The sequence below is a fragment of the Pipistrellus hanaki genome (genome assembly GCF_964339955.1).
Source record: "Pipistrellus hanaki genome assembly, chromosome: 5".
NCBI classification, from domain to species: Eukaryota; Metazoa; Chordata; class Mammalia; order Chiroptera; family Vespertilionidae; genus Pipistrellus; species Pipistrellus hanaki.
In genome coordinates, this window is record NC_140507.1 from 23,558,662 (window position 1) to 23,582,453 (window position 23,792).

At 40.5% G+C, this 23,792-nt stretch overlaps 1 pseudogene across 1 annotated transcript; it reads right to left on the reverse strand.

Moving 5' to 3' along the window:
- Positions 1–21,880: 21,880 nt before the first annotated feature.
- On the reverse strand, positions 21,881–22,904 carry LOC311622644 (suppressor of cytokine signaling 2-like; annotated as a pseudogene). The gene is made up of 2 exons: positions 22,717–22,904; positions 21,881–22,376 (listed from the first exon to the last, which is right to left on the reverse strand). The product of its transcript is annotated as a suppressor of cytokine signaling 2-like (transcript).
- Between the last annotated feature and the right edge of the window lie 888 nt (positions 22,905–23,792).

A 23,792-nucleotide genomic window follows, 5' to 3' on the forward strand; every position in this document is an offset into this window, starting at 1 on the left:
GATGTATTATACTATATATGTCCTGCCTGTTTCTATTTGGTAGTATTTGGGTTGAGAACCACACCAAGTTTTCAGAATAAGTAAGAGCTATATCTGTTTTATTCACTACTTCATCTTCAGCACATTATACCAGAACCTGTATCTAAAGCATAGAAAATTCTCAACAAATTTGTGAAAATAAGGATGGTTTCATGAGTCATTTGACTAGGTTCTCTTTTAACTCTTCTGGTCTGTTTTAGAAGGAGAATTCATGACCAGGACTAACATAAAGATCAATGAGTACATCTAGGTCCTTTAAAAAATTGTTTGTGCCCATGACCTTCTTAATTGCTCATAACCCTTTTGTGTTCTTGCTCCCCTGTTTTGACTAGACATGTTTTCCTCCTTGAGCTATCTTCCAGACCATCAACAAAGGCAAGCCTAAATTTCAGAACAAGTTGTTCTGAAGCCCCACCAGGATGTCTGGCCGAAACTAGACCCATGTGTTGCTCAGAGGAAAGCTTGAGCGGGACCTGGCAAATGCCTGAGTTGGTCCATTGGCTACAATATAATTGACATAGCTAAATTACCTGGCCAGGGTTTCAGGCAGCAGCTCAGAAGCCATACCAATATAATTCCTGGAGGTACCTTTCTTTCACTCTCACCAGTTAGCTTTCAGCAATAACAAATGAAATCTGTTCTGTGGTGGCTATGCGAACATCTCCATTAATACCTCTGAAGAGCTCAATGGCCTGGGTATGAAGACCAATTTTCTAAGTAAAGTCACATGTGGAAATCAGAAGGGTAGAAGAAAGACATGTCTAAAGATGACTTCTTGGCAAAAGAGCTGTGAGGACTGAGACTGTGAATGAGCAGTGGCTAATTATGACCAATCAGCTCATTCGCAATTATTCAGATACTACCTCAAAAAGTTTCTTTTCTTTTTTAAATATCCATTATAATGTTTATCAATTATAACAAGTCTACAAATAGGAATGTTTATCCCCATTGTATCCTGTCATACTATAATACTGGTATTGTGATAATATGTATATTTTTTTACTCTATAAATGGGATAGGTCTGATTCTGAAATTATAGTACTATAAATTACTTTTCTTGCAGCAAAGCTATATTGACTGTTAACAATTTTATTGTACTGAAATCTATCAAATGGATTTTTGGCACCTGTACAAAAACAGTCAAATAGCTTTTCTCCTTTGGTCTATGACTATGGTTAATTATATTAATACATTTATTATTATTAAACCATCCTTGCATTACTTGAATATATATTTAGTCATTCAGATGACTGAAATATATTTCTCAGATACATTTGATTTTCATCTACAGTTTCTGGCTCATAGCTCTCTCCCTCAGTTTCTTGTTTACTATTGTGTTTCTTTTCCCAACCTTTCCCCATTGTTTCTGTCTTGTGGTCACAAAATTAACTCAAAATCTTCAAAGACTTCCACATATCTCCTTTTTCCTTTATTTACTATCCCATATTTCTATCTAATTCTCTCTCTCTTTTTTTTAAATTAACTTTATTGTTCAAAGTATTACAGAGGTCCTCTTTATTTCCCATTTTGTCTCCCTCCACCACACTCCCATCCCTTCACCAAGCTTTCCCTGAACTAGTGTTTGTCCATGGCCTATGTATATATGCACATAAGTTCTTTGTTTAGTCTCTTCCCATTCCCCACCCCTTTTGAAATATATCAGTCTCTGGATCTGTTTTGTTTTTCAGTGTATTTTGTTTATTAGATTCCACATATAAGTAAGATCGTATGGCATTTGTAGTTTCTATGGTAGGGTTTTTAGGATTTTTGATGTGTGAATACTGACAGTTTTACTCTTTCCTTTCCAATTTAGATGTCTTTATCTTTTCTCCTTGTCTGATTGCTATCTATAGCTAATATTTTCAGTGCTGTGTTGAACAGAAGTGGTGAAATCAGACATCCTGTCTTCTTCGTGTTCTTTAATTTTTTGCCCATTGACTATGATATTGGACATAGGTTTGTTATATATGGCATTTATTATGTTAAAGTATGATCCCTCTATTCCCACTTTGCTGAGAGTTTTTATTAAAAATTGATGTTGGATTTTGTCAAATGCTTTTTTTTCATCTATTTATTTGATCATGTGGTTTTTGTCTTTCTATTTGTTTATGTGGTGAATCACATTTATTGATTTGGGGATATTATACCAGCCATGCATCCCTGGAATAAATCCCACGTGGTCATGGTGTATTCTCTTTTTAATATATTGCTGGATCTGATTTGATAATATTTTGTTGAAGATTTTAGTATCTATGTTCATTGGTGATATTGATCTGAACTTCTCTTTCTTTATAGTATCTTTATCTGTTTGTTTGTTTTTAATCTAATCACCTCTTTTGATGTTTCCTTTGGTCAGTTATAGTTACAACCTGGTTTCAGTCAATACCCATGGGGGTCTTACACCCAGATATATAATACTTCAATTACTCAGACTGTCAAGTTGAAAATACTATTTTCAATTAAATCTAATAGGTTGTTTGTTATTTCGATTTAATAAATAGGACCATATTTCAGGAAATCATATAAAAACACTAGCTTATTCATCTTCATACCAACTCTTTTATAGCTAGTAAAAGGGCAGATAATTCTGCTGAGAAATTAATAGGTTATTTGAGAGTCTCATGCAATGTTAATTTCCTTCCTAGGTAGATGACCACATAAATTCTAGGTCGAGTACCTTTCTAATCTAGAATACTCCAAAATGTCACTGTGTTGGCACCTGTCTCAGGACTCCAACTCTCCGAGTACAAAGTGAAATGCATTATTGAGTTAGTTATTGGAATAGTTACAGCTACAGATGACTGTTTTAAGGTACATTTTAATGAACTGATGAATTCAGAGCCCAATTATTCAGTCTTTAAAACTATGCTCTAGAACAAGAATTATCTACTTACTAATTTTATGTGGATCACATTACATGAAAGATTCCCAAATTTTTGTTTCACTTTGTGGTACAGACTCGGCATGGGACTACTTAGCCTGTTTTCCCTAACATATTCAATTTAAGCAGGAACCACAACCAACAGATGATGCCTATTGAATAACTCCTGCCTCAAAGATGAAGCCTTGCTATACAGGGCCAACTCTCACTTTTTCCACATTACATAATGTTCTTTGATCTACAGCATTTCCATGTGGCCATCTTATAAATGAAACCAGGAGTGTGGTTGGCTTAATGCTTCATGTTGATATTGACAGTCTTCGAAATAGCAGGTCCCTTGTTGCCTAGCAACTAAGAAAAGTACCTCAGACTATTGACCTCAGTGTGGGTACCACTTGCACACAAAAAGCTTAATTATTGAATGGATTGTTGCTACGCTGTTTCTGATGATCCCCAGCCACATTAGTGCCTTCAGCTCACCCTGATGATGCTTCTGATTGAATGTAATTATTGTGCTGCTTTTCCCCTCATGGTCTGTGTTTAATCATAAAACAAGTACCATATTCTAACGTAAATGTTCTTATTTACCAACTCTGTTGTCACTGGATCTGAGACCAGACAGCTTGATTTAGAGTCATTAATGGAGAATGAGAGACCATTTGCTCATCATCTTAAAAAGAGCCATTAAAATTTACTTAATACAGGGGTGGATTTAAATCAATTTTTAAAAATAATTTTCACTAAAGCAAATTTCCACAACAACAAGCATAATTAACTTGCTGACTTCATGGTAAGCATTTAATATACATTATATTTAAATCATCACAACAACATTATGAGGAAGATATTAGTATTAGTCCTACATTTAGATAGAAATGCCAAAGTTGACTGAGACTTTGCCGTTGAGACAAAAACCACAAATGCAGTTAGGTAGCAGTGCTGTGGCTCAAATGCAGGTTTACTTGATTCTAAAGCATGTTTACATTACATATCATACCAAAAGATTAAGTACCATTGACAGAAAGAATAGAGTAACAAAAATTATATTTTTAAAAAGTCATTATGTTTCCCAAATCAAAATAGTTAACATTACCAGTTTTCAAAGTTCTCAACTAGCAATGCCAGCTTACAATGATAAATATTGGACCATATTAGGTTCCTGAGTGAACTAAAAGCAATGAGGACCTCTATGAGTCTAATTGTTCAAGAGTAAGTCAGAATAGCCCCACTGGTATAGCTCAGTTGGTTGAGTGTTGTCCCATACACCAAAAGGTCACCAGTTTGATTCCCAGTCAGGGCCCATGCCAGGTTGTGGGTCACAGGTTGTGGCCTTGAAACCCAGTAGTAGGCATGCAGGAGGCAGCTGGTCAATGTTTCTATCTCTCTCTCCCTTTCCCTTCTCCTCTCTGAAAGCAATCCTATATAATAAAACCCTAATATGCAAATCGACTAAGTGGTGGACTGACCGGTCACTATGATGTGCACTGACCATCAGGGGGCAGACGCTCAGTGCAGAAGTTGCCCCCTGGTGGTCAGTGCACTCCCACAGAGGGTGTTCCACTAAGCCTGAAGCCAAGCTCATGGCTGGTGAGTGCAGTGGTGGTGGTGGGAGCCTCTCCCATCTCCATGGCAACTCTAAGGTACAGAAAACCAAGAGGTAAGGAACAGTAGCAGGCAGGTGGTAAGGAGCGAGACTGTAAGAGCCCTGGACTGCAAGAGGGATATCCGCCTGCCAGCTTAGGCCCAATCTCCCCAGGGATCAGGCCTAAGCTAGCAGGTGGAGATCCCTCGAAGGGTTCAGGACTGTGAGAAGGCTCAGGCCAGGCTGGGGACATCCCCCTAACCCCAGTGCATGAATTTTGTGCACCAGGCCTGTAGTAAAAACATAAAAGTAAATAAATAAAGCCCTGGAAAGGGGCTTTAATTCAACCATTAAAAAAACCTAAATAAATAAAACTAATGGGAAATCAAAAGTCAAATTCATTTTACAATAGTTATCAGTAATATTACTATGTACCATCAGAACCAGCCTCTCTGACATAGCTACTTGGCTACCTTGTTTTCCACAGCTACAGTGGATTAACTAGGGTTTTGCTTGGAGGAAACTGAGACTCAGCACCTCTTCCTAAGTTGCACTGGTAATAAGTAGTAAAATGGAAATTGAAGTCCAGGATTGTCAAACTCCAAAGATGACCTTTGGGTGTTTTGGATTTACACATGAGAAAGGGAATACAAAAAAATGTTGGCAGAACAAGTGGATATTGTTCAAAGAGGGAACATTCTTGAGTTACCTATAGGATGTTGCTAATTGTCATAACAATTATAACCATACCATGGGGGTTAATATTTGCCCTGCACTTTACTGTCTGCATACCTGACCTATAGCTGATCACTTTGCACATATCATTTAACTACCCCTGGGCTGTAGGTAGTGATAAGATCCCCATTGTATAGCTGAGTAAACATTGTGCCAGGCCACAGAGTAGTAAACATGGAGTTGGGCTTAGCATCCAAATCTGTCAAGCCCAAACCCCAGCTTTCAACTTCTGATAGTCACTGTCTCTGAATGCCAGGAGATCCATAGGGTCCCCTTGGTCTCTCCAAGGATGTGTGAATGTTTGGGCTCTTTCTACTATTTAAAAACCACTTTTCTCTCAATAATACTTTTGCCTGTTGGATCCAAGTTAGCACTAGACACAATATTAGAAGGAAGAGCACACCCTGTGCATAGGAAACAGCCAGAGAGGCAGCCACATTTATGTGTGTTAACCAAAGAAGGGCACGTTCACATTGGGCAATGCCATAACTTTCCTGAAGCACAGATGAGTGAGACTAGAGCCAGCAAGGAAGAGGGCGTTATACACTGCTCTGTCCACTCAGCCCATCTGCAAACCACAACTTGGCAGGCCCTTCCCCATCCATTTTATTAAGGTCAAATACAATATCCAAACTGCGCAGCAATATTAAGTGAGCATACTTATTGCTCTTGCAAGCCCTTACCACTTAAAGTAGAAAGAAAATTATCCTGGGAACACCGGCTCTGTTACTGTGAAATCATTTGTGCCTGACTCACTGAAGGAGACTTAAAGGCCCCAGAGCTACATGGCCAACATTTATGTTCCACTCTTTCCGGCCCTGCTCTCACCTGGAGGTGAGAGAGTAGAGTGACATTATCTTCAAGGGGCAGAGAATGCCCTCTGTTACTCTGTTGGCTTGGGTAGGATGGCTAGATAATTACTCTTATTAAAATTACTTGATACAAAATCAGGAATGGTTTCTGGGAGAGACCTAAGGAATTCACTTATTAGTTAAGTGTACAAAGTTCACTGCTAGGATGTGGTAGCATCTGTTTTGTTGCTTAAAGAAATGTTATGCTTCTTTAAAACCAGTAGTTTCAGATATGCTCCTCAGTTCCTCAGGACTCCTGAGAGATGCTTAAAGGATTTCTTTGGGGTCATAGGTGCTTCAGTAGGGCTCCAGGTAGGTCCCTGGTACATCCATAGCAAACACCCCCTTTTTTCTGAAATCCATTGTAGGAAACGGGGTTCTGTTGGGGATACCCATTGCTTCATTATCTTTCTTCTAGTAAGAGCACACTGATTTTCTTCTAGAGATCTAAAACCCCTGCCTCTGTGTATGGATTACTCTGCCTGAAGCAGGAATATGGACAAGACTCAGACTAAACCAACTGGATTCTCCAATCCATTTCATCCCAGAGGCCTTCCCAGAACGGGCACTTGACCCAATTGAGCATTGGGCTTGCCCAGGTTCTGATCCAGACCCATCCTTTTCCAACTGTTTGATATGGCTAGAGTCTCAGTTTCCTTATCTGTAAACTAGGGGTGATGCTACTTATGCTTAGATGGTTCCTGGAAAGTAGTGTACATTTTACAAAAAATGAGTTTATTAATGAACCTGTGGGGACAATTCATTGCTCAATCTTATTAGATTGTTTTGAATTTTTCCATTTAACAATTACTCACAATGCTCTTTTATAACATTCCCTCCCTCTCAAACAAAAATCACAGCATCTCCTCATTTTCAAGCCAGCTATCTCTCCACCCGCTCAAATCCCTATCCAATTTGCTTTCATTTCTTGTCTCTTCTAATCCTTCTCATTCTCATTCCTATTTTGCACGCTCTGTGCATCAGGGACATAGAGAAAGTTTGCTGGATATCAGCTGCTCCCAATACCTCAATGTGACGGTTCTTCATCTTTTCATTCACCCCCACCCTCAGGATGACAGTGCTTCATTGGCTACATTATCTTGAAGGTATAACCATAGTTATATACAATGCCCACTTCCCTGGCTGCAATTTCGCCTGTGTCCAACATTATCTTGGATCCACTTCAGTTAGTTTTACTCCCTGCACATTTTCCAAGGCCCTTCCCTCAACCTTTTTATTCTAAGCCTGCCTTAGAGGGCAGGAAAAAACAGAAGCCTTTTGAAGACAAGAGTGCTTCCTGTCTTGTAAAAGTTTAAGTTCTCGCCCAAGCTGGTCCGACTCAATGGATAGAGTATCAGCCTGCGGACTGAAGGGTCCCAGGTTCCATTGCAGCCAAGGGCACATGCCTGGGTTGTGGGCTGGATCCCCAGTAGGGGGCATGCAGGAGGCAGCCAATCAATGATTCTCTTTCATCACTGTTATTTCTATCTCTCTCTCCCTCTCCTTTCTTCTCTAAAATCAATAAAATATATATTTTTAAAAAGTTGAAATACTCTGAGGATATGAGAAAGCAAAAGAGGCCAGAGGAATGCCCTTGATGCTGAGGCAAGAGAAAGGAGAGATATTATTGAGTCTTGGAAGGGAGAAGCCAGATAGCTATTGAGGAACCAGCATTCAGTGCCACCCACAGAGATGGTAGGACTTAGAAAAGAAGGCTGGCTGCCTGGCACAGCTGAGTAGGTTAGCTCTAAACAAGGCTTCCCCAGCGTTGGCAAAGTTCCCATGCCATGGGTGGGACACAAAGGTAGAAACTACAGGACTTTAAGAGAACTCAAGGCCTATATAATGAGGATGTCAACAGCATCCTCACTGGTGACTGGGCATGATTTTAGCCTCCTGTGTTACCCAAGGAGGGAAGTGTCCCAACAGTGACTGAGGTTAGCTCTCTTGCTGTGCTGGCTGGTATGGTGGACACTGAGAGTCCTACTTGAATTGACATAAAGTATAGTAAACATATGAGCCTGCACATGGCCCGTGGACTGAAGCACACACTGGGATGGACACCCACATGTCAGCAACCACAGTTTGCTGTGGGGTACCAACACCTGGGAATATTTCTGTGAATGGGCTGTATTGAGGACAAACCCAGCCAGGAATGTGGATACACATCTTCATCAAAGGCCCCAGGATTCGCTCTCACTGTGGGTTAAGAGTACTAATAGCCAAAATACCACCTTAGAAAAAAAATCTACTTCCTAACCCCCAGGAAATTCACCCATCATCATCCATCTGGAATTTTCTGAAGCCAAACCCACTAATCAATGTCAAAACCAGAATAAGAGGAAACTTTGTAAAGAAACACCCTCCCATCCTCTCATGTCATAGGTGAAAAATGGCCAGTTTTGTTTTCTTTGCTTGTAAGGGGGGGGGGGGGGGGAAGATCAAGGCTGAGCATGATGCTTATTCTCAAGTATTCTCATTTCCAGATGCCTTTATTGTCCTCCTAAACTGAGTTCCAACCCTATTAAAATGCCACACTCATTTTTTTTATTAATCCCCTAATACTCCAATCGCTGGCTATCAGCAGACACATCAGGACATTCCCCTCTCCTGAGGGTTTGGTTGGGTTTATTCTGGCCGGAGAAAGAAAGGGAAATAAGAGAGTTAGAGAGAACACAGCGGCTGGCAGTGGGAATCACAGGCCTTGAAAATTTCTGCAGTCTCTTCACTGGTGGCCCTGCAGGTTGCTGACATTACAAGCAGGCAGATAACTCTCCTTTTATCCCCATTTGAAGGAGAGATGTGACCAAACAGAGCCCATTTGCCACTCAGTGGAGGACATGAAACCAGTAAACCGTTCAGCAGTTTCTTGCTGGGGAGAAGGAGGCCCCAGGGTGACTCAACCCAGCAGATCCTACCCAAGGACAATTATGGAATGCAAATATTTATAAATCCCATGGTTGTTTAACGTTCTTCAGAGCACTAAACACTCACGCTGCATCCTCAAACCAAGATAAGTGAATCCTGCTTCTGAAATTCCCTGACTTTACAGGATTAGAGGAAAGAAACTAATCAGACAGTGTCCTCCCCCACCACACACACACACACACACACACACACACACACGCACACACACATTTTATGCCTATGAATCTGTCACACATGATTGCTTCCTGGCGCTAGGTGTCTTCCTAGTGGAGGCAGGTGGCTTTGTCAGTGGGGAAATATCAAAATATCAGTCTTCCGGTGCCTGCATGGCTTTCCTTGGGAAGGGGTTTGGGGAGGAACAGGAGGAAGAAGGCCAAAGAAACAGAAATTTCCACTCGTTCTTCTCTGCAGGACTCTTTAAGGCCAGTGGATGTGTTCCAGTGCCTTTGCATCCAGAATCATGCCTAGCCGCTTGCCTGGCTGACAGAGCGCACCTGATGGGTTAGGATAGAGGCCCCGTGGCCGCACTCTGTGGGAAAGACACCTACCTTCTTGAGATCACTATGTTTCCTCTGAGCATCACCTTGCTTTCTGCTCTTTTTAAAAAAGAAAATACAGAACATTAAAACTCTGAATGATTAAGGATTTACTAAAGGGACACATAAGATCATAATATGTTACTAAAAGCAACAGGATGTCACAACTAGCTGGTATTCTAGCATTATGGGGAAATTTATTTTCTGGTCAAAGTGAAGTGGGGAATGAATTGAAAATCACCCGGAGTCCTGAGTAGAAAGCTTGAACATGCACCAGGGCCTCACCTGCTGTATACCTAAGTGGGGAGGAGACAAAATGAAAGTGGGGGGTGGGATGGAGGGGAGGGGAGACAGCTCCCTAGAACACCTGGCCCAACAAATAGAAAATGTGACAAAGTTGTGGCTAGAGAAATAGTGATATTTTCCAAAAGTTAAAAATAAAAAAAATAAATGCTGAAACCAAATAAAATCCATTCAGGAGCTCACTGACAAGGTTCAGAATGGGAGATTGTCATATGCTGTAATTGTAGCAACTGCTGTGGCAATTATGCCTCCACCTCCTGCCACCCCATCTCTCCTAATGTCTCTAACAGCAATCCTCTCTTTCTAGCTTGATCTCCAGCTTGGTGTGCCTGTCGATGTGCTGAATGATATCCAGTGCACATTATGAACCATGTAATCATAAAATGCAAGATGTTTGGTATAATTGAGGATCCGGGTGCAGTAAAAGCTATGTGACTAAGTCACACTGCTTTTTAAAAAATTAGGATTGACAACTAAGCAGTTAGCTGGTGTGATGGGATGAAAGTTTTGACTAAAGGCAGTGGCCCTGGATCAGCATCACTTGGGAAATTGTTAGACATGCAAATTATCAAGGCCACTACCTAGCTCAGCGAATCAGAAACTCTGGGAGTAGAGCCCATGATTTTGTGCTTTGCCAAGCCACCCATGTGATTCTGATTGGCGGGGAGAGGGGAGAGTGGGACGGGATATTTGAGAAGCAAAGTGCTGAGTTGAAGCTGTTTAAGGAACATAACACAACTTCACATCTTAGAGAATGTGGCCTTCTGAGTTTCCCATGAGCACTTGCTCTTTGATACTTCATTATTCAAGCAAATTAATTCTCTTCTCAATACAATGGGATATATTGAGAGATTGTAATAACCCAAAGCATCCTCATGCCATTGGGGTCAGGCAGCATGCTGGATTTAAACATAACTGAAAGAGAGGTGTTTTCACAAAGCTCCCATTAAAACAAACATAATTCCCGTATTTTTAAACTTCCTCATGTGGCTGCCTCTTCCATTTTTGTGACAGCCACATCAAGAAGGGCAAGGGAGAGGTTTCTGTTCTGATACTGACCAGAGGTCTTAACTAATTTCTTTGATGGTCCAAGATGGATGCATTTGCCAAAATTTCAAGTTGTGAAAATTTTACATGTTCCAGGTTCTTGTTTCTCATTGGAGGAATATTGGGAGTAAATGTTATCCTTAATTATTTAGGGAAATAGAATGTAAAAAGAAAGAAAGAAACAACCAAATAGTGATGGTTCTAACACTTGATTCTATTCCACCTATAGAACCTCAGCCAGGACTTGTAAAGAGAACAAATTTGATTTGCCTCTTTGATTGATCAGACACTGTACTGGTGAGAAATGCATTCAGTTCAATTACCACCAAACTAATTGATAATCATTTCAACACATCAAGAGTTACTAGCAAAAGCCAACTGCTGTTTATTTCTCATTGTTAAGACTGTCACATGGCCATATCTGGCTGTAAGGGAGACTAAACAATCATATTTTTGGCTTTTCAAACTTCTGAAGGAGAGAAGGAAATTGGGTCAACTAATCTAGAATGTATTATTACAGATATCATAATCAATAGCAGACCTCTGGATTAATATGCCCTCAGGTGTTTTAGCAAACATTGTGAAGGGCCTCCACCTGTTTTAGGTTCATATAAGCAACTAATTGTGATACAATGTGATGAAGACTAAACACCAACTGTGTAGACATAGAGCCTTTTGTTTTGCTGGAGGGTTTCAGAGAAGATTAGGCCAGTGCTTCTTAAGCTTTTATGGGATTTTGTTGAAATACTGATTCTGACTCTGTGGATCTGGGCTGAGATCTGAGATTCTATATTTGCAACAGGCTCCAAGGAAATGCACTACTGCTGATCCATAGAGCACACCATGAGTAATAAGGGTCTAGCTGATGTTTATACAGAGCCTAAGACATGAATAGGAACTCACCAAGTGGATAAAAAGATAAGAACACCTAAGGCTGAGGGAATAGTATGCACAGATTCACACTCGTATCCCCATTTATGAAGTCCTCTGCCATAATATCTCTAAATTATTTTCTCTAAACACACACATGCGCATGTGCACACACACACACACACACACACACACACATACACATACACACACATAGCCTAATAAAAGGCTAATATGTAAAGTGTCCCCTCAGGAGTTCGACCAGGAGACTGGGAGTTTGATCACTCACTATGATGTGTGCTGACCCTGGCACGGAACATGGCAGGTGACCAGCAGCAGTGGAGGGGTGCTGAGGGAGTAAGGGAAGGAGGCGGCGGGGAGGTGGGGAGGCAGAAACCTGATCATCCCTGATTGCCATCCAGGCCTAGGAACCCTGTACTCGAATTATGTGCCAGATATCATATATTTAACCAATTGTACTATACACTAGTGAGTGTTCATGCAAATTCTCAATAAATAAGCTTCTTACTATAATCTTCTGATTCAGCCTGTTGTTTTCTCTTCTGTGGGCTTTCCTTCTGTCATTTATGTTGTATTCTAGACATGAGTTTGACCCATAAAGAATTGCCAGTATTAGTCTTGAAGATATCCAAAAAAAAAACAACCAAGAGTACCATGTTAGATGTTAAAAAGTGATCTTTATTTCTTGAGTCACTTTAAGAATGGTCTAGGGCACCAATAATAAAGATCATCCTTTAAATGTTATGAGGCCAGTCATGCAGCTTGGGATGATTGGCCAACCGTTGTGTGACCCATGGCCTAGAAGAAACTATGGCCAGAGGGATGTCATGACTTCAGAGTATTTGAGGCAATCTGAAGAGCCGTTGCCTGTGTATTGTGTCAGGCATACCTATCCTGGGAGACCAGGCTGAATGACCCCACATACGATTGGTTCAGGTAGCATTTCCATTTCTAGGAGTTCATCCCTCACACTAAATGAGCAATGCCATTATGGAGCACACTTGGAGACTAGCAAGTAGTCTGATATTCTGGAGTGCAGGACAAGAGAGGAGGAGGGGTAGCAGTTGAGGCTGTTTCTCAAAATTAGATTGCTGAGTTCCACCTTAGCCTATGAGCACTGGGGAACTATCAAAGTTTACAAACAATGTGAAGATGCAGTCACATGTGGGCTATAGAGCAGTGTTTTTCAACCTTTTTTGGGCAAAGGCACACTTGTTTCATGAAAAAAATCACGAGGCACACCACCATTAGAAAATGTTAAAAAATTTAACTCTGTGCCTATATTGACTATATATAAAGTAATTCTCTTGAATAGGAATCAAATAAACACAAAGAAAGTATTTTATAATTACTTTATTATGAAATATTAAGTAAACAAAATAGTGAAAAATTATAAAATTCTTGTCTTGTCTGCACCTACGGCACACCAGGCAACATCTCGCGGCACACTAGTGTGCCGCGGAACAGCGGTTGAAAAACGCTGCTATAGAGGACTAAGTTTGTTGACAGTGAGTGGATGGGTACAGGGAAAGTGTGCCAGCTAAACTGAAGTGAGAAAGGTCAAGTAGTAGGAGAGAGAAGATGACATGGAATCAGAGCAGTGACTATAAGAAGGGAGGAAGGGAGCAAAAAATAAAAGTCATGTCAAAGGTAGGCTCAAGGGGGCAAAATAAACTTTATGACATATGCTTAAGGGAAAAAGAAAAGTTGAGAAGGATAATAATCCAGGGTAGCAATTTGGACTAACATATGTTCTTTTTTAAATTTGCACTTGAAGGACAGCAGTTTTTCACAGGCCCTCTATACCCATTTGCCTCATTCTTTGACACTTGCCAGAGCCTGGAAGCTTTTCACATGGAGCAATGAGGTTTTTGTCTTGTTCAGCAGGATGATTAAAAGTACCTCTAAATGAAAGAGTTAATACAGGAGAGGAGCAAATCTGCAGGAAGAAGATAATTCAGGATAGAGCTCTACCAGTAGAGGAGAGTTGGTTGGCACTCAAGAATGGAGGACTAGCCTGAATCTTGCTTCACTTTTTCTGTGACCTTGAGCCAGTTCTCTTGGTCTTCCAATAGCTATAAAGCAGAAGAAAACATCCACCACCCCGTGACTAGCTCCCCAAAGCCATGAGGATCATAACACTGAGTCTGGCCCAATGCACAGTAATCTGTGTCATTCTTCCTCCGCCTCTTAGGCATCTTTATGAGTCCCCATTGGCCTGCACACACAGCTCTCTGCTTCCGCAGAGCAGTGCCACCCTGTGAAATCAAAACTGAGAGTGAAAAGACAAGCCTGGGTATCTCAAGTATCTCTGAAACCCGCCATCCAATTCTCAGTATGCAAGAATTTTTAGAAGTTCAGTGTTTATTTTCATAGTTGCACTAAAGACATCCGGAAATACCACAGATAACCCCAGCAATGTAATAACTATTTAATTTATTATATTTGCACATTAGGATGGGAAAGAAACCAATCTGGGTAACAGACAACTATAAACAAATATAAATTACAAATCAGACAGTCAAACTGGAAATTAAAGTAGAAAAGATTCAAAATCCACCTAATGTTTCTCCATTCCCATGTAGCATTAAGCTATCAAATTCTTTTACTTTTTATTTCTACTAATCTGAAGTCCCTCTTCAGTTAATGAGCTTTTATTTCTTTTCTTTTTTTCACTCAATTAAAAAAAGGGGCACTGGGAATGCAAAGATCAAATATAGTCCTGTCTCTAGTCAAGTTATGGCTTAATCCCATGGCTTATGCAAAATTTAGGTGTAAAATAACTTCAATGGACTAGTAAATGGATGAATTATTTGTTTTTTAATGTAATTTTTTTTCCAATTACAGTTGACATACAATATTAGTTTCATTTGTACATCCCAGTAATTAGACATTATATAATTTACTAAGGGAGCTTCCCAGTAAATCTTGTACTCATCTGACACCATACATACATTAGAATATTATTGGCTATATTCCCTAGGCTTTTCTTTCTCTTTTTATTGGCTCTCACAGCATCATACATTTCTCTTTGAAGCAATTATCACAGGTGTAATTTTTGTTATTTTTAAATTGGTGACTTCCTTCCTCACTTGATAATACACACGAGAGCTGTTTTGGTTTATAGTTATATTTCAATAGGCTAGCTTAAAGCCTTGCACACAATAGACATTTAATACATATTTTTAACATGAATGAAGGAGTATGTAGATAATGATCAATTGTTCATTCAATCTCCAACTACTTGTTTTGTCAGAAAACTTATTTCAGGAATGAAAACTATGTTCATCTCACTTAATTCTATACTAAATACTACCTTCTTATTATTTCAAGGTCTTGATGGTGAGTTTTCAAGGTGGTCTGTAAAAGGATTTGTATTTCTGCCATTCCAGAAGAATGGGGGGTTGGTGGGGGGAGCATAGCTATGATGTACTACTATCTCTGAAGTTCTCTGTGATTGGCTACATTTACCTGATGAATGAATATCTTTCTAAGATAATACCATCTGTAGAAGTCATGAAAAATGGTTTTTATGTAGTCAAATCATTTTACAAATATTGTAGAAAACATTTTTACTTGCTTCAACTTCACTTACATATTGGCCCAGCTTTTGTATTTTGTAGTTTAAAATAATTATGATTCTAGGAGGAGAGGCAATATGACTGCGGTCTGGGGAAGTTCTGCCCGCTTGCTCCCACTCCAGACTGGACTTGTGGCTAAAATGCAGAGCATTCAACTTGAAAACCCAGCTTAAAAATAGCTGATCTGAAATATTGTGAGCAGGGAGCCCTGAGAGGGGCAGGAGAACACGCAGTGCATGAACCAACATGCATGGCATGGCTGGGAGGCCCCAGGAAAGGTGCAGCAGTGCAGCCCCTGCCTCCTGGGAGCATGGGGTCTCAGCCCCACACAGGGAACCCCAAATCAGAACAACAGAGAAGGGAAGGGGAGTCCACATAGCATCTGGCAGTGGGAATCAGTGGCAATTCAGTCCAGCTGGGAGACTCAGATCCACACTATCCTGGCAAAAGGCCATTGCTTGGTTACAGCATCAGACTGGGAAGACACCTGATGGGTGTCTGCAAGAGGGGCCAAGCCACAGACCTCCGGACCAGTGGAGGGAACTGAACAGTTCACCTAGCAGTGAATCTGAGGATTCTATTATTCTCTGAAAGAACATTCAGTGGATTGCAGGATGCTGACCACACAGAGTGCCCTGGGAAAGAAGAGCAATCCTCCCCACCTCCAGCGAAGAGGAGGCACCCCTTCCCTTACCTGTGGATTGGCTCTGGGCTGGAAATCTGTGCCCTGCCTATGGACGTGGGGAACTTGGAAATCTGGACCTGGTGGGAGCCTGGGCAGAAGCCCTGCCCAGCAAGAGCCAGCCATGCTGGAAGATTAGAGAGCCAAGCAGGGCTAAGAGGTTTTTTTTTTGTTGTTGTTGTTGTTGTTTTTTAATATCTCCTCTTGCTTGGGATGGCGACCAGAGACCCAGGCAGAGTTGAGGCATTGGGAGGAGAGGAAGTGCCAGCCAGCTGCTCCTGCAAGCTATAGGCACCAACCCCAGTGGAGGCCTGACTGGGACCTGGATACCCCCACTGATCCCAGTTCCAGAGCAGCTCCAAACAAGGACATTCAAGGTCTGAGTCCTGTGACAGAACCAGCCTCTAGGCTAAGGAGGCCCCACCCAACCCACCAGACTACTTAGGGATCCGCCCCAGAGCCAGGCAAGCACAGTGACTCACTTTGACCTGCATCAGAGAACTCATGAGGCCTGGATCAACACACCAAAGAGCCTAATCCAACATCAGGAAAAATCTTAGGACCATGTCTTATTTTCTGAATGAGATGAAATAATTTCTTAACCTCCTCAGTAAATTGGAATAATAATGCCTATCTCATAAGGCTGTAACAAGTATTAAATAAAACCATGTATGTAATATGTTTACAAATTGCCTGGTACATAATGGGAATACAATAAATGATAGACCTGAAAATGATGACCAAAAAGAACATCATAAAAACATGTATAAAATGCTATGGAATCATGATATTAATAATTCGGCTTAAGAAGCTATTCAATGCAAAGGAGACCTTTGATCCCTGGACAGTGTGGCTCAGTTGGTGGGGCATTGTCCCATGCACCAAGAGGTCGAGGTCACCAGTTCAATTTCTGTTCCCAGCACATGCCTCAGTTGCAGGCTCCATCCCCATTGGGGGGTGCAGGAGGCATCTGATTAATGTTCTGCTCTCACATCAATGTTTTTCTTTTCTTCTTCCTTCCCCTCTCTCTAAAACAAAAAACAAAAAACAATAAAAACATATTTTTAAAAAGACAAAGAAAACTTTGAACCAAACTTTGAAGGGTAGAAAGAAGCCAGCAGAGAGATAGGGAAGATGACATTTCAGATAAAGGAAACATCAAAAGTGTTTTTACTATAATGTTTATCAGCTACTTCAGTTGTTGAAATCTCCTCTTGCCATTTTTTTAAAAATCAAAGTGTGTATTTTCAAGATCAAACTAGAAATTCAAAGTCCAGAGGCATGGAAGCATGGTACAGACTGACATATCTCAGATGGGATGGGTAGAAGGAACAGAAAGAGATTAACCAAAGAACTTGCATAGTTCATGGACACAGACAGTAGTGTGATGAAGGCCTGGGGTGGGGTAAAGGCTAGGTTTGTGGGTGGACAAAGGACAGGAAAATGGGGGACAGCTGTAATACTGTCTAAAATTATATATATATATATATATATATAATTACATATATATTTATATATTTATATATATAAATATATATATATATAAAATACTGTCTAAATTATATATATATATATATATATATATATATATATATATATATGAAATACTTAGTGAATGAATAATTTGCCTGAGAGCAAAAGAAGTGTTGGCATCCTAAAATGAATCCATTTGAAATGAATGAATTAATTTGTCTGGTATCTGACTTCATTAAGACATTATAAGTGTGTAACGTTGGCCGAAACTGGTTTGGCTCAGTGGATAGAGTGTCGGCCTGCGGACTGAAAGGTCCCAGATTTGATTCAGGTCAAGGACATGTACCTTGGTTGCAGGCACATCCCCAGTAGGGGGTGTGCAAGAGGCATCTGATTGATATTTCTAACTCTCTATCCCTTTCTCATTCTCTCTGTAAAAATAAAATAAAATAAAATAAAATAAAATAAAATAAAATAAAATAAAATAAAATAAAATAAAATAAAATAAAATATCAATAATATTAAAAAAAATAAGTGTGTAACTGTGGAATATAAAGTCACTGGGTCAATCTGACACTCTGTGTCGACTTCATATCATCATTCAGGAATGGACATCTTTCCCCAAATTGTTGGAAGTTCATTCAGCCAGAGTTCTTATGCCTGGCACAAACATGCTGTATCCCATTTTCTTTTTTAAATTTCTTCATAGCTCTAATCTTTATCTGAAAGCATCATGTTTATTTGTTTATTTCCTTGCTGTCAATCGTCTGGATTATAACTCCATGAAGGAAGAAGGGACTTTTCTGGGCTGTTTCCCACTGTGTCCCCAGCACTAAATCAGAGCCTCACACAGGATATGTGCTCAAATTTGTTGAATTGATTTTCAAAGCCAAAGTCCAGTAAGACCAAACTAATGCCTAACTTCTTTTTTGTTGTTGTTTGCATTTTTCCTAAGAGTAAAACAATGCTGATGGTTATAGTTTATGAGTGCCTGCTGTGTGGCTGGTACTGAGCTAGCAAGCTAATATAGACACATCACATCAGTGGAATCCCTGCAGCTGCCCTGCGTGATCTATATTTGCATTGCCTTTGCAAATGAAACTGTTGGAGCTTGGATAGGTTAACTAATCCACTGAAGGTCATAGAACTGGGAAACGGACTTCAGGCTTGAGCCTAGGACTGTTTTACCACTGCTTCTTGGTGTATCACACTGCTACTCCTTACCATCAAGTATGATAGATCTTAAAATCTCAGGGCTTAACCCCTTTTGTATTGATTTTGGATTAGGGCAAAAGAAAGGAATTGCAGGTTTTAGTGGCTTGCTGCTCCTTTTCTCAGAAGTGGGTTATAGAGATGTCTGGTTACAGGGGTCCCTCCAAGTAACTCTGGCTATAGAGATGATTACTCATCTTCCTGCTTCTTATCCCTTCTGGCTATTTCAGTCTTGCACACATCTTCAGAAGAGCAAAATAAAACCAATCCCTTTTCCAAAATTCATCCATCTTTCCCAGTTACATTTCTAAGCAAACCTGCAGGGACACAAGCCTCATAGTAAAGCCCCACCATTAAATGAGTCCAGATGTTCTCCCTGCTTCTGAAGGGTTTTACAATCCACCTGAAGTGTTTGATCAGTGACATTCAAGAGTAGCAGTTTTCCAGCCAAATAAAGCAGGCTGCTGCTTTCTTTATTTGCTTTTAAGAAATGGTGTGTGTGTGTGGGAGGGGGGGGGCTTTAGTTCATATATACATTTTATATGTCTTATCCCATTAGATCACCATTGTGTTTGTATTGCCTTTACAGGATGGAGTAAATTCTAAAGAATTGGGAGGACTTTAAATCCACTGAGTTTCCCTGTATTGATATTTTACTCCCCTGCAGTGCCAACTCCAAACTGTTATTCTAGAACCAGTCAAATACAACTTTCATGCAGTATTTTCTGATTATTCAAAGCAGAATTAATATTTTTATAAAAGTTTGCACAAACTCTCCAGTATCAATTAATTATACAAAATAATTATCTTAAAGCAGCAAGAAAGCCCGCTGCATGGGAGAACATATTTGCGAATGGTATCTCTGATAAGGGTTTAATCTCCAACATTTGCAGGGAACTCATACAACTTAACAAAAGGAAGTTAAACTATCCAATCAAAAAATGGGCAAAGCACCTAAATAGACACTTTTCTAAAGAGGACATTCAGAAAGCCAAGAGACACATGAAAACATGCTCTAAGTCATTAATCATCTGAGAGATGCAAATCAAAACAACAATGAGATACCACCTCACACCTGTCAGAATGGCTATCATCAACAATCAACAAATGACAAGTGCTGGAGAGGATGCAGAAAAAAAGGAACCCTCATTTACTGCTGGTGGGAATGCAGACTGGTGCAGCCATTGTGGAGAATAGTATGGCGTTTCCTCAAATATTTAAAAATGGAACTGCCATTTGACCCAGTAATACCACTTCTAGGAATATATCTTAAGAAAAGAGAAACACTAATCAGAAAGGATAGATTCACCTCTGTGTTCAAAACAGCACAATTTACAACAGCTAAGATTTGTAAACAACCTAAATGCCTATCAGCAGATGAGCGGATTAGAAAACTATAATATTTCTATACAATGGAACACTACGCTGCTATAAAAAAGAAGGAATTCTTACCATTTGCAGCAGCATGGATGGAACTGGAGAGCATTATGTTAAGTGAAATAAGCCAGGCAGTGAAAGAAAAATACCACATGATCTCACTCATTTATGGATAATAAAGAACATTATAACTTGATGAACAAAAAGATAGATACAGAGGCAGTAAAGCATCAAACAGATTGTCGAATTACAGTAGGAAGGCTGGGGGTTATTGGGGGTGGGTGGGTAAGAGATCAACTGAAGGATTTATATGCATGCATATAAGCATAATCAATGGACACAAGGCCGGGGGGTGGGGGGGGGAGGGAAGGGGACACGAGGGCATGTACCTTAGGGTAGGGGAGGTCAGGGCAAGGTCAATAGAGAAAAAAAAGGAGACATGTGTACTACTATTTGTAATACTTTACACAATAAAATTTCTTTTTTTTAAAAAGGGAAAATAATTTATCAGAAATGTAAAAAAAAAAAATTATCTTTGTACTTATTTATTTACCCATCACAGACTTTTATTAAATACCCTGTGATTAGGAATCATATCATATTAATCTTTATCTTCCTCACTGATCACATGGCATTCAGTAGATCCTCAATAAGTTCTGAATGAATTCTATATACACACTGTTTATTCATCCTCCTTTAGAACAATTTGAGTGACAGCTCACTGTTTCAAGATTTTATTGTTGTGCAGATAAATTATTATGAGGTCAAATGTCTTTCCTTTTTTAAGTCATTTTTTTTTATTTAACACATTTTAATCAAATAGTAACTGCAGTAAATAAACACTTTGAAAAATAGGCAGGTATCCCACCATATCTGGAGGAACACAACTGCTGATGTCCATGGTTGGACAATTCAAGGATGACTTGGAAATTTCTAAAGCCATTTGCGAAATAAATAAATAAATAAATAAATAAATAAATAAATAAAATCCATGTCAACAGGATTGCAATACAGCTACTTCAAAGGCTAAAATGTCTATAGTATATCTACATGATTTTTTTAACAGGGGTTGAGTAGCACCTGTATACCATGGCATTCTTGTCTTTAGCCTTAAAGGAAAAGGCAATCTTTTCTGTTTGCACCAGTTTCAAATATTGCTGAAGTAAGGCTCCCTTAAAATAGATCACTACTGTGCTCATTCACATGAGAAAGTCCAAACATGTAGTCAAAAGACAAATATGGGGTTTAATGATCCCCTTTTTTTTTTATTGACTTGGTTAATTGCATGAAATGAAGGATAAACACGCATATGCATATCTGATTCACAAAACCCCTGAGTACATCAGAATGCAAAATATAACATGTCAAAAATAGTCTTGGATCACCAGGCATATAAAATGGAAGTGAAGCCTGTCTCAGTTGCCTTCCCCTTCCTCAGCACTCCCCCGTGGAGTCCTTTCCCTACTTCAACCAAAAAGAAAGGAACCTCAGAAATTCTGATAAAAAAAAAAAAAATGCTAGTTTAGCTTTAATTTAAAAGGATCAGCTGGTCCTGGTCTTGGAAGGGATGCATTACTGAGGTGAACACATATGCGGGAACTTGACCTGGCTACCTCTTGGCACAGAGATTAGAGAGATTCAGCTGTTCTTAGAATACCAGATATGTAGTTATCCACAAGCTGTCACTCAGGGTTGGGTTCTCTTTTATGTGGCTGCATTCGGAAATACTCTATATGAGTCATGCTTAGACAAAGAGAAACACTTATACCTGGAATTTATATTCTCCCAAGTAATCTTTCAGTCTTCTTGGTGAAGGCAGTGCCCAGATGGCATGGGTGCATTTGTTGATGGTGCATCTGCAGAGATGCTGCAGTGGTGGTGCTGATGTGTAGAGCGGTTTTGTCCAGATACAGGTGGACAGAGCCCGCAAGGAGGGAGAGGGGGGAAGGAGGGCGGGAGTGGAGCCTTCTATGCCTACCAGCTTATCTGTCCCCGCACATCTCAACATAGAAGTTCATCAGGTGAACCACACTATCAAATTGCTTCAGCTTGGACTTGACACAGGTGACGCAGTCCAATCGGAATTTTCCATCTTGATATTCAATTCGCAGATTAATTGGTCCAGCTGATGTTCTCACATATATTGTTAGTAGGTAGTCTGGGTGCGCACTATCTCTAATCAAGGAAGTCCCTTCTGGTGTCTCTCTTAGTTTCTCTTTGGCTTAATTCACAGACCTCCCCAGTACCAACATGTGTGACTGAGCTCTCACAAGACCCTTGTCATATGTGCCGCCTCTGGGGACGGCACCTCCTCGGACCCCGCGTTCCCCTGCCTGCTCCGTGTCCCTTCCGCTCCATTCCCAAAGGGCTTCATGTACCTTGGGTTACGGGCGAAGGGTCACCACAGTAAACACAGCTGGACATCCAAGCTGGGGTCAGAGAGGAACGCATGGCACGTCCTTCCTGGAAGTCAATGGTAACCCCAAAATGGGACCCTGCAGAGAATCCAGAATCGTGGAGGAGGGGGAGGGGGACTGCTAGTGCTTTCTCCCCAGGTCCTGGTGCAAGGATGGCAAAGACCCTCACAGGCGTGGTCACCTACAGCTTGCCGTGTTCCACACCCGGTGGTGCTTCAGAGCTCCTGGGTTCAGAACCATAGCCAGGATCTTGGAGTTTGGAGGTGCAGGAATTGCCAGGTCTGCAGGGGTCTGGGGTGCGGCCTGCCGGCCACTCCCTCCCCTGACTTTCAAGTGTTGAGCTGAGCTCATTTTCCCAGACACTTCCATCTTTGCTCCCTGTTGGGCCTTTGGGCCCCACCCAGATGAAGTGGGCTTCTCTTTAAGCATTTTAAAAAAAAACATCCTACTTGTCCCTGTGGAGGGTCTTCAAGGAACTGCTTCTAAACTATAGCCATCCTAGTTCCTCTTCCCAGGACAATCTCTAATTATCAAGATTCCTCTGAAAGATGCGGTAGCAGCACTGGCACTATGGGACCCTACTGAGCTGATCACTATATTTTTGCAAATAGCCTTAATAACCTTATATTTTCAGCATTTTACCCATTCTTTCTCAGGTCTCTTTTTCTTTTTCTTTTTTTCCCCTTCTTCTTTAAATGTTGTTTTACCCATTGTTTAGAGAGAGGGGAAGGAAAGAGAGATAGAAACATCCAGGAGAGAAATACCACTAATCTCTATCAGCTGCCTACTGTAGTCCCCTGCTGCGGATGGGTCCTGCAACCCGGGCATGTGCCTCGACAAGGAGGTCATCACTCAACCACTGAGCCACACCAGCTGGCGGGTCTCTTTTCCTTTTAACAGTAGGGAAGTCAAATTTCTAATGGATCCTGCTACATTTAACTTTATGATATTAAAAGTAAAGCTTCATACTTGCATTGTTTAAAGGTGACTTGTTTATTTGGGATTTTAGGGTACTTAGGTCTAAAGACCAAGCTCTGAATACAATCATTTATTTTATAGTTAACTGGTACCCTCTCTACTTGATAAACTTATAAATAACTAGGTTTTACACAGTCACATTCTGAGTACATTTCCAGATAGGTGCTGCTGACATTAATTCACTATTCTAGGTGCGGGCCCACAACTAACAAAGCAGTAATATTATAGCAGCATCCATCCGCAGCTGGTAGGCTTTTGTGCACTGAGTGCCAGGCTCTG